Here is a 13,089-nt window from a genome sequence, read left to right on the forward strand (position 1 = left end):
TACAAATATTCGGTTGGAAGCCAACAATTTATTGTAGTAAAGCTACTCGATTTCTACAAAAATTTAAGTTAAATATGCATATGTCTAACTTTGTCAAACATTCTTTACTAAGTACACACGATGCAATTATGAGTAAAAAAATGTTACATCAGTGGAAGAATCTGGGATGTTCACAGTTTTATAAATCTCACAAAACGTGTCACTTCAAAAGGGAATGCAAGAACATAAAAAAACAGCATCGTATCTTTCACATAATACATGAAGCATACAAATTTTCACAGTGAAATATTTACAAACTACACGAACTTGTCGCGCAACTGCATACAATGTTTTGAACCTGACAAGAAAAGAAAAACAGGAAACTGTTGTTCTAAAATAAGTAAAACTTGGGAACAGAAAAGTTTTTGTTTCTTTGCAGAAACTTTTCTGTTGGCCGGGGAAATCGAACGTGCTCTCATCGTCCGGTGAGAAGCTCTGAAAAAATCCACATTTCAGTGTTCCTGTATTTTAACGTACACTACGAGGCATTTCCTACCCGTTAACATGTAAAGTGTTTCCCCTCGTTTGCGCTGTTTGAGGTCTTGGCGGCCCTGAATAAACAAAGGTTGATATTTTTATGATTGAAATAAACCCCAGAACTTTTGCTGCATGAAAGCTTGTGTCTAAGCTCAGTAGAAATGTACGTTAACACAAATTGTAACGAACTTACTCCTCTTTTCTTTAACAATCGGCAAACCGATGGTCGCCTGTCGTTTAAACTCGGCTACAAACTCATCAGACACTTTTCCATCTTCACCCAAATTGTCTGTAAGAGTGACGTAAAGGCCTTCAGTCGCTCTACATGACGTCATCAACTCTCTGCTCGCCGTTCGGTTGAAAGATAAATATCCTAAAAATGTCATCATAAAGTTTAAACCACGTGGAAATAGATAATTGTCAATGTAATACATAAGGTAATAGGGAAACCAAGTGCATGTTTTCCTAAACAATCTCACGTTATTTTGTCACCCGACAACTCCATAGAAATCATATATAGACAACCAACCTAATGCCTGGGCAGCAGTTTGTCGAACCAACTGATTCTCCGACTTCACTTTACCAAGAAGTTTCTCCACAGCGCCGCAAGTGACGATGGCTTCAGGAACGCCCGCCCTCGTGTGGGCGAGTGACGCAAGATAATCCGCTGTAATACGTCATCATTACGTCATCTTTCTTTCATGTGAAACTACAAATCACCCAAAAAGTCGAATATATATTTCAACACGTACCTGCCATTGCCACTACGTCATCGTTGACGTCATCGAGGAAGTTGACGAGCGTAATGACGCCTCTAGCGGAAGATTCGACAAGGGAAGTGTTTGTTATGATGCGAGCGAGAACAACCAGCTGTTAAATACACAACGGCTATAACTCAAAACCACTTCCTCCACGCTTTCGTCCCACATAAACCACAAGGTTTATATTATTGCATGAGGTTTTCATCTCACAAAGCTGTCTGAGATACAAGATATTTCTTTCCAACTTTACCTGAAAAGCTGCGGTAGTTTTAAAAATCGGATCCTTGCACCGAAATAAATCCTCAAACGTTATGAGGCTCAAACCACCCAAGCGTGAAATCTGTTGTTGTTGTTGGATTCGGTTGAATGCGAACATGGTTAGTGCGGATACTGCTTGTAATTTCACCGCCTTAGAAAGAACAAAACAATTGTTAGTAAAAATTACTTCCAATTCGTTCACACACAAACTTGCACACGCAATTAACTTTATCGCCAATTATTTGTACGTAAATTTCAATAGAAAGTAAATACCCTGGCTTAAAGCAAGCTTCGCAGATTCAACAGGAGTTGTGGGAAACAAGTAGTAGAGGTGGGGATTACCCACCCGGTACTATATATTGAGCATTCTTTATTACATCACAAAGGTTTTACAACAAACCCACCATACTGGGCGAGTTGCAGACTTGCAGAATAATTTCGAATCCGAATCCGTCCAATTCGTTCAGTTTGTCTTCGTTCTCCTGACAACCGCTAACAAGACACGATAAACAATGGAGAAGATCGACCTTTAGAACAAACATCTTTTGTTTAATCGCGACTCTATGACGTAATTTCTGGCATCGCGTCACCTGCATCTTCTCGTCACGTGACGTTTTCCACACTCTGTTGACCAGCAGCTCAATGGCGCCCTCTTCGGCAATTGTGAGTTGAGAGTTCTTGTTGTTTATGTTGGCTACACCTGGACCCATGTGAAAATAAAGTGAAATAATAATCAACAAATTTATCAAAAACAAACTTTAGGAAATTCACTGATTTTACAAACACAAAATATTGGATTCTGAACGAAAGTTAAAGCTCCCTCTAATGCTTTAGAAAACAAAAAAGCTTCACGCGCAGCCATTGTCGTTATGATAATACCTGAAATGCACGTTACAGAGGTAGGAAAAATTGTCACGCACCAAAGCACATCTTGTTGATAGCATCCAGTGTTCCCATGACGACTTTCCGACTGGTTTTCTCCAACCTGAGCAACCGGATGAGCGGAGGGATAGTGTTGTCACGTGACAAACGCGCCTGACTCGATGAACTTTTCCAGCTCCATGCTGCCACCGCCTGGCAACCTACAAACGAGTCAATACATTCCAGCCATTGACATCATAAAATCGTTTTGCTAAAATACTCCGCGAAGAATCTTTTTAGCGACAACTTCCACTGATTGGGATCTTGTGTTTCCTGAACTCATTTTGTTTTACCGACATACACTTTTTTATTTTTAATATTATTCGTTTGTTTTATTTCAAATATCAGAAATAAAGCAACTTTTTACCGATCAACTGAAGCGTGTCGGATTTGCTGAGTAACATGTCAATGATTTGACTCGTCCCGATTCTGCGAGCAATTGCTCTCTGCTGCTCAGGGTGGTGACCAGCCAACGACCACAGTGCGCATGCCCCGCGTTCCTTCACCTCATCCGACCAAATCTGTTACGAAAATGACAGTTGATGGAAATCTTTACATTGGGTTGATCAATATTTTTTTTCAAAATGGAAAGGAAAAATCAAAAAATGCCGTAAAAGAGTTCCACTAAAAGTCACAAGGTTTCAATAAAAAAATTCTTTAAACTTGACAAACTTGATTTTTGTAACTTCATTCTCTACTTAATTGAAACAGACGACACAGAGCGGTCGGAGCTTCTTCTAACGACGCCTCGTGTTGGGCTCCCTGGTTCCCTCTAGTAATGCATCCAACAGCAAGCGCAGCTTTCATCTGAGCGGGAATGCAATGACCTCGCAATATCGCCACCAGCGGCGCTAAGACTCCGATTTGAACAAACTCGTTCTGTGCAAAATCTTCGGTTAAATTTTCAACTTTCTGGCATTTAGGAAACAACAAAAAAGACCAATTTTAATATTTCCGTAAATCTTTTGTAAAAACAACATCGGCCAAACAAAATGATTACTGCAAGCAATATAAACAACGACTTCACTTCTTGACTGAAATTATTCAGTTCTTCAACAGGTTCAAAATCCCACAAGTGTGGATCAATATTTAGGTCACAATTCACAACAAGCTTCATCCCCACACCCGTTATACCTGGTTGTCCTGGTTGTCATCGCAAACAGCGGCAATCGCGTCAGCAGTCGCCGTCTGAAGCGAATCGTCCTTCACCGTGAGAAAATCAACCAGGAACCCGGAAGCTCCACACTCCATAATTCTCCGCTGGATGTCGCCCGCACCACTCGTGTCTCCCCGACAGAGTGAAGCCAGGGTGTTGATAAACAAAAAAAAACAAAAAAAAAACAAAAAAAAAAGCCAGGGTGTTGATGACGTTGACAAGCACATCCACAACCTGGAACAATACAAGCTGGAAAGTTACAATTACCTCAAATTCCATGGGAAGTATACGACGGACGTGAGGCATCGGTTTTAAACTAACTGCAAAATTTAATCAAGAATTCCCCTCCTGTATTTCTGACTCACGTCAACTTGGAGGAGTTCAACTAACGGCCGGATACCACCATGTGCGGCGATGCGTGACGCGTTGTCATCCACGTGGGCGAGATCCGAGAGAACGACGGAAGAACGCGATTGAATCTCGCATCTCTCATCCGTAGATTCCAGATCCTGGTTCTCCGGATCATGATCGTGGGAGGCCATGGGTTTCAACAGAGAAATAAGTGCTGCGAAAAATAGTTCCCGATTGAAAAGAAACAAGTCTGACCAATCGACGGCATATTCAATACATTTTACACTTAACTTAATCAAATGCTGCACGATAAGCATACATTGCACAAATTACATAATTTTTACGCAAAGTTACTGCAGACATGAACAGAAAACGTGATACATAAAATAGCACCGATAAAACCATGAGGGTTTCCGAGTCAGACACACAAGTTCTCTTCCGTGTTCACGTGGTTTTCAAAAATACTGAACTGGTATTCAAGTACGATTTCTATCCCGACAAAAGTGAAATATTAACCACGTGACTTAACACTTACTTGGAATCGCGCCAGCGTTCGCAATCTCAACTCTGACGTCATCCTGTTCCGACATGAGGCAAATAACAGAACAAGCGAGTGATCTTATGGGAGAAGTTGTCTCGTCTTCCAAATCCTTCCCTAAACCTTCAACACAAATGTTCACTGAGTCCTCGACCACAAAGTTCGATGGTTTGGGATTTCTGGAGTTACAACTTGGACTCCAACCCCAAACACACACTCGGTGCATCCGCGTAAAGATTTAACGAAGCTTATTGCGGGAATAAAAACGTTGCAGCGACATCTAGCGGTAAACAACACATGTCTTTTAGTGAGTGCCAGTCAGGTTTAGTGGGTGTTTCGACCATTAGGTTTCATCCCTGCAGCTTTTGGGCCAGTGACAAAACATCCGGGCGAACACCACGCACAGTCGCCGGGATAGCTTTAAATTTAATTTACCCGACGAAAAACATGTGTCCACATTGACCACAGTTAAAAACGAACCAGAATCAAGGGACATGGTTCCTGACTTGGGTCTTTTTCTTGCGCTCCGGAGCAAATTAACAAGAGGAGGAACTGCATCAACCGCCAACAGAGGGCGCCAGTAAGTCGGTGTGCGATGAAGCAGAACCTCGAGGCAACGAAGCGAAGCGTCTTGGCGGGAAACGAATCGGAATTCCAGCATTTCTTAAATAGAGAATTTGTTTTTTGTGAGGTTGCAATAATGTTAGGGAATAATAAATAAATAAATTGTCACATTTTCCACACACAGAGTTTCTGACTTATTCCGAAAATAAACAACATTTACACAAAATTACAACATACAACCGATGAAACCAAAGTTCCTAAAAGAGTCATCCACCCTGTTATTAAATTGGTGAATACATACGCATATACACAAAGCATCGTCAGCGTAATTTCAGTATGTTATTATTACGCAACAATGACGTCACTCACCAACTAATGCTGGCCACACGTTTAAACTTTCCTCGTCATCACCATCCTTCCTCCCCTCCAAACTAATCAAATATTTGATGACGTCAGTGTTGTAACTGGGGGTGCTCTTGTCACGGGACCGTCATTGTTGACGTCACGCGATCGCACGGTGGCGCCAGACTTGATGGGAAATTTGAGGCAATCGTGCGCCCCACTTGAGGCAGCAACGAGCAGTGGTGTAGCGTTGTCCCTGTTTCAACAACATTGGTGAAGGCGCTCGACGTTATATTAAGCACAAAAAGCCTGATCGGAATTCATGGCAAGGAGAGTCAGGGTTCGAACCCCGGTGTGGTAAAAGATCAGCAGCTGTTTTTCATTAAATTCCCATTTTCGTGACGTATTTGTTTCATTGATGACGAAATTAGCAGTGGTTGGATACCGGGTTAGTTTAAATAAGTGCATATACACAGGGATGAGTCAGACCTAACCCGAATATCGTACGTGGAATGCGCTCCACTCAGATTGTAACAACGTCGCTAGGAATCACACACCTGTTTATATAATAATGTCACTGTTTCTTTTGAGACCAATTAGAATTGATGACGCAACTCTAGCAATATATGATAAATGTGCGGCAAGTTGAAAGTAAAAATAAACTAGGTTGATATATACTGGTTAGTGCAGTAATTATGGATGTGTGTTAGATCTGCGGACACATGCACGCACTGTTTCAATCTATAAAGGTCTCATCAGTGCAGCTGGTGACTGTGACACTGGCTGGGACAACTTGGATACTGACAGGGACACAGATTTTAATTTCAAGGTGTCTGTGGTGTAAGTGTGCATGGTAGTCTACAAGCTAGCCCAGTGCCACAGTCACACCAAACTGCACTGATGAGACCTTATAGGATGAAATATTGTGTGCACGTGTCCGCATTTCTCATGGATTCTTATGGCTCTTTACTGCTTGTAAGGAAGAAACACATTTAGTGCTTGTTTTGTATTTGGACCGATTCTGTTTAAAGTCAGAATACTGCACTTCATTATAGATATTTTGATAACCCAACCCCCGTTTTGCCATTGTGAATTATTAAACATATATGTTTATGCACGTCTTATGGCCTCGGCAGATCCCAGCATGGAAACTCGTTATCACACGATCATCTAAAATCCACCAACCTGTGATCCACTCAGCAAAAGATTTCCATGAGAGTTGTGACACTTTCGTGACCGTGTGACCAACATTCAGACAATATAGCAAGCCAGAAGTGTTTAAATCCCAAGCTACAACCGCTTCATTAGTAGCAGCAGTTGCGGTCAAGTTTACATCCACAGGACTCCAACCCATGTCAACTCATGTTTAAGCCCTGAAATTAAAAAAAATGCTAATTATGTGTTAGGACAAACATGTTGATGACCAGGTACTGTGATCATGTCAAATGTTAGGTTTAGTGAATTATGTCAACTATATGATTTTATTGGGTGATGACTAGCAACATGTTACAATATAAACTTATTGATGTTTGTTGTTTAAACAAACATTTGCCTGAATACTCAGGGCTATAGGGTGAGAAATTCTTACCACAAACAAATCAAAGTTTGGGTCAACTTCTGACATTGTAAATGCAAGTTGAATTATAACCACAATTACTTTAATCATTATCACAGCTTTGTTTTCACCCCAAACTTATTGTATATATTTTTTTTATTTTTTTGTTTTTGACTTCATTTTTACACATACCGCAGGTTCAAGTATTTTCCCATGGATCATCATGAGATCACAAACAAAATAACATAAATTTGTCTTATCAGACTTACCAGAAGCAGTGTTTCCACAAACTATTTGAGCAGTCGGTTGGGATTTGAGAACTGCAAATAAATCATTAAACGAAGTTGGTCAGATCCATGAAGTTCCACCATTAAATAATTCAAGCCTGGTTGCTTTTAGTTGCACTAACCTGACCTTTTTAAGGTCCTAAGAAACAAAAACTGTTAAAAATTTCTAGAGATACAATGTTGTTTACTTAAAGTATTTGTTGGTCACAGAAAAGGAATCAGGAAGTTTGTACATTTTATTGCATGTTGTACCTCAATGTCTGAACATTTTTCCAGCAGTTTTGGGTCAGCATCTGTTGCAGAAGATTTCATTGCATCAAGTATGGGACGATATCCTGTACAACGACAAATGTCTCCATCAAAACTATCTTTGCTCGGTTGGAGTTGGATCTTCTGATAAAAGGCTAAAAAGACAAGAGAGTTACTTTATGGTTTTATTGGCAACTACAAATAAACATGCATACTACAATGATTTAATATAATAAGCACAGTTGTGTTTGAAAGGCCAGAAAACCATACTCTGAATAACCCACCACAAATTTTCTGTGTATTCTAATTTATAAGCGAACCTGTACATATTCATGACGAAGCCAGGAGTGCAATAACCACACTGTGAACCATCGAACTCAGCTACACGAGTTTGTATTGCATTGTAGCCATCTCTTCGTGACCCAAGTCCTCCCACAGTTGTTACTCTGCACCCGTCCACTGAAGCAAGCAGGCTGAGGCACTAAATACGTTTGTCAATACATAAATTTTTTTTAACATGCATTTTTATGTCAAACACAGTAAAATTAGTTAATGAACAGGAAGCATCTGCATATCAGTTATGATTAAACAACAAACCAAGACATAGAAATTAACTTTTAACATTCACCAAGTTTACAGCTTCTATCTTTCCGGGAGTTTTCTCCATGGCAACCATGCAACATCCACATCCTCCCTCATAACACATCACTTTTGTTCCAGTGAGTCCTGGTTGTGATCGCAGCCATGAGTTCAGGCTCATCATCGGATCCACATCATCAACTGAACAAAGCAAACAGGTTTACAACAACTAATAATTTCTACTTCTATCTTTAACAAACACGTTCACATTTTTGTGACAGCTATTGCCAACAACTAAAATTAACTAAATTAAAATGCATTAAAAGCCTAAAAAAAGAAATGCAGAAGTTTTTTTGAAAATAAGCTTCAACAAACCTGTATACAGTTGTCCAATTACATGGAATGATATTGAGGTACTTGTCATTGTACCAAGTATAACCACCTAAAGTGGAAGCATAGAAAGTTTTGTCCCACGTATTTAAGAATTAGCTACAAAATTTTGTTGACAAAAATGCACCATAGGTTTTGTATTAAATTCATAACCTTTTACAATGGGGTTGAGAGATAAAATATTTAAAAAAAATTTACAAATGGCTGACAAACCACAGCAAATCAATACATGGATCCCAGAGTGGAAAGTTTGTTTTTTGCTCAGAGGATTTTGTTTTGGCAATCGTTAATTTCGCAGACGTTTTTTTCATATGTTAATGCATTAGCTCATTAATATTTTGCGGATTATCGGTAAATTTTCACAAAATTATTTGACATTTTTTCCTAAAACCTGTGCTAATGATAAATCTTGATAATATAAATTTAAAATTAACGTGAAAACAAAACTTTTGTAAATCAGAAGAAATACACAAAAGCTTTCACAGCATTGGAATTAAACCTCGCTAGTAAACTCCCTGCGACGCTTAGCTTAAAAGTCATCATTCATTTGTTTTCTGAGTTTACATTTTTTCCTAAAACGTGAAATGGCACGGAACGCACAGGGGATTTCCCAATGCATAAAATAATTACCTCAGCTATTTTTAATGATCAGAAATGGTTGGTCTTCAGGGGCCTTTTAACTGACGCCATAAAAAATTAGGGATTTTTGTAAGGCCACAATTTCATCTGTTTCTTTCCACAACAATACATTTTCCAAACAGAAATAGAAACAAAATTTGTGTCCGAAAAGAACCTCCCCTTACGCGAAACCCTGTGTAGGTTTCAAGTTACGCATCAACTTCTATGTAACGGTTACGACCCACTGAAACTAAACACACCCTGTCTCCTCGCAACCAGCATTCAGTTGCTAAGTGTGTAGTAGTTTGCTGGTTCACTGAAGGTTTGCAAGGATTAATATTTGTCAGCTTGTTCTAGCTGACTTTGCGAGCAATCAGTTAAGAAACCGTGAAACTCTGGCTTATTTTGAAGTGTACAGGGGTCTTTCATAATGAACTGATAAAACGATATGCGGAAACGGTTTGAGTTATAGTAGAAGTTAAAAAGAAACATTGGATTTTATGATTATGATGATACATGCGATCAATCAACTCACCAAAGTTGGAATTTAAGGATGTAATTTAATGGTTCTCAAACTGGTCGTCGCGTTACCTCGGTGCGTTGTTTCGAATATCCAAGGGCGTCGGGTAACTTAAAACCCGGCCTTTTACAACAATCAGTGCGTCACACGTACTGTGAATATCTGCATATGCGTCGCACTGCAATATGTTCATTTACTTATTTGTTGCCACACCGGGATTCGAACCCGCGACACCTATCGAATCAGCCACATATATAAAGTCATTTCCTTCAATGACGTACAGCGGTCGGTTTCGCTTTGCAATCAATTGATTTGATTGCGCAGCGTTAAATTGAGTTGAAAGCGAAGTTGGTAAATGATATGTGACGTCAAGTAGCAAATGTGGAGAATCATAGCTTTATGTACGGTTGTGAATGCGTACAAAGCTGTTGTATTTGAACAAGAATTCTCTGTCAAATTTTATTTGTAACGCACGGAAAAGAAGATAACATTTATGATTAAATCGATAGCAAACAAAACAAGATCTTGGTTTATTTACTTGCGATAAAGTGCACAGCAGTAGTTTAGCGTTGAATAAATTATTCCGGCAATTACTAAGTTATTTATTCCAATATTTAATTTAGTTGATTAGCTAATTAAAAAGCATTGATTTGTTTATCAAATGTAGTATCACCCCATATTGTGCATTGTTGGAATGTGGCTGCACCGTATATGCAGAGAAACTTATACACAGCAAAATGATGTGATACATAATATGCCATGACGTGGCGTGATAACTTATCATATACCGTTATCATGTTTATACTTACTGGCATTTTTATGTAGGCATAATTTTTTTGCTTCAACGTACTGAACAATGTTTGGCGATCTTGATGATGACGTAGATCAAGTATGGAATGAGTGGATCGCAAAATACAGTAAGTTTATTCCTAGTTTCCACCAAATTGCTTTAATAAGTTTCATTCTTAATTTACATCGATTTAACATTTAGAGTTATGTTGCAGTTATTTCGATGGTTTGCAGATAAACAATATTTAAACGAGGACGAACTTCTTGAAAGAAAAAGTATTTGGGAAAGAAGTTTAGCTGAAGTGAAAAAACACAATGAAGATTTCAAGACTGGAAAGTTCACGTACAGGATTTCTCTAACACAGTTCAGCGATCGGGTAAAAAACAACACATGTCCAAATCAACTCAGTAATGTTTCATGCAATGGTTGCTGATGCAGCCAGACTGCGATACCTGGGCTGCGAAACCTGTTAACCTAATGACTTCCTACTAAGTTTGAATAAACGTTTGTTTAAATACATTTCCACACAGAAAAACGAAGAAATTCCATGGATGGACGATCGGAATGTGGCAGAATGTTACAGACCACCCTTGTTATTCGGAGCATCGAAAATGTGCGAAGAACCTCAAGAAACTGACCCAGATGTTGGCATTGAGGAACCCAACCCTGAAAGTTTTGACTGGAGGGACAAGGGTTGTGTAACACCGGTGCAAGACCAAGGAACTGAGTTACCCGTTTGCTGAATATTCAGTGCAGTAAGCGTTCGTAACAAATGCCTAACTAGTATAACTACTGTGATTTAAATATGCAGGTAGCAGCCGTTGAATCTCATCACAAGATAAACAATGGAGAATTGGTCAAACTTTCTGAACAACAATTAGTTGATTGTGACAAAAAGGGTGGAGGAACAGGAGATCTGGAATGGGCGTTTAATTACATTCGAAGGAATGGACTCGTTTTTGAACATGAATATCCGTTCATTGGCAAGGTTGATTTAACGAAAATCCATTTTTAATATTAAGCAATAATTGGATCTTCAGTGTGCTTTTTACCTCATAACATACTTCCCATAGACGTCCATTACTAAAGTACCTTGTAGATTGCCAGAGTTATAACGTAACCACCACTAAAGTACTGGTTTTTGTAATTGAGAGTCTTGAAAAGAGATACGTTTAATTGTATCTTCCAGTACTGGTTTGGTTTGAGAAACCAAACATCAAAATCAGCAAAACTTATTAGGTTGAACCATTGTAATCGAAATTTACGAAAAGATCTTCGTAAACAAAAAGTTACATAACATACATCGTGATTTGGTGAAAATATGTGTACGACAATTTGATCTGTTACATTGGACAGAGAACACGATGCAGAGATGGACCTTGTAGACGTATCGGAATCAAAGGATTCAAGAAAATAAAAAGATGTGAAAAAGAACTTGAAAATGTGGTGGTGAAAGTTGGGCCGGTTGCTGTCAGTTTGGTTGCTTCAAATAAATCCAAATTTCACGCTCACACCAACTATGAAGGTAACTTTTTGAAAACAACTTCTTATAACTTAACTGTATATAAATAAATTTGCCTCTTTGCGAGCAAATATTAAATATCATAGCAGTGCAATGAACTTTCAGATATATTTTATGATCCTGATTGGGAAAAAGGTTTAAATCCAACGAACGAAAACGCATTACGTCACACAGTGTTGGTCGTTGGTTATGGAAAAGATCAGAGCAAACCACCTGGCGAGGACAAGTACTGGATTATCAAGAACAGGTATACCATCATATTTTTGTGTAAATGCCATGAAGACAACATGTTATAAACCATTAGTAACCAATGTGGAACAAAACCAAACTACAACAAATCAGCAAAGTGTTTATCGTTTTTATCGTGTACAATTATACCTCAAATATGATACATCCTTGTTGGTAAAGTCTTTGAAAACTTCTTACAAATACTGTAAAATTTCTCAAATTGAGAATATTTGCTCAGTTGGGGAGTTGGTGACGATGATTCGGGTTTCAAGAAAATTGCCAAAGATCGAGACAACAATTGTTTTGTTTCTGGACAAGCAATTTATCCTGTTGGCGTGGGTTGCTACTCACCAGAGGAAAGCTAGACCACAGTTAATAAATGTCAACGTGCCAAGAAGAACAAAAACGTAACAAGGACTCGCATATTTTGACTAAAATAGTAAAATAGTTTTCGATCAGACCGACCACACTTGAAAAGCCCGAGACGAAGCAACCAAGATTACGTTGCCATGTAATTTGCTGGTAATTGTTTGTTGGTCGTCTCCATGGCGTCAGTTTTCCTGTGTAAAGTTTAACCCGGTTTTCCAGTAACTGAATGTCTTCTGTTAAATGCTTGCTGTGAACAATCTTTTTTCAGAACCTCTAAATCGTCACCCCTCTCACTAGTATAGTGTGCTTTTATCAGTCTCAGCCTCTACAACTTAACCTAATAGTCTTCGCTTTGTGTGTTAACTCTGTACTTGTATACCGAAAGTGTAGTTGTTAATGCGTGTGTCTAATTATTTGACTAACTTTGTATCAATGTAGTTTTGATGAAGTAATAAAGATGTATGTAGTATAATTCTCTGCATCAGGTTTTCAATTAAACTCAGGTAAAGGAACAACATAAGCACCCATGTGCGACTTTATGTCAAATGTACTGAACAAATATGATTTCCCAATCA

The 13,089-nt window shown here is 38.8% G+C and overlaps 1 pseudogene; it reads right to left on the minus strand.

Annotated features, from left to right (window-relative positions):
- Positions 1 to 531: 531 nt before the first annotated feature.
- Positions 532 to 8,501, minus strand: LOC145903196 (ankyrin and armadillo repeat-containing protein-like; annotated as a pseudogene).
- Between the last annotated feature and the right edge of the window lie 4,588 nt (positions 8,502 to 13,089).

Source organism: Ascidia mentula, chromosome 5, assembly GCF_947561715.1.
Source record: "Ascidia mentula chromosome 5, kaAscMent1.1, whole genome shotgun sequence".
NCBI lineage: Eukaryota > Metazoa > Chordata > Ascidiacea > Phlebobranchia > Ascidiidae > Ascidia > Ascidia mentula.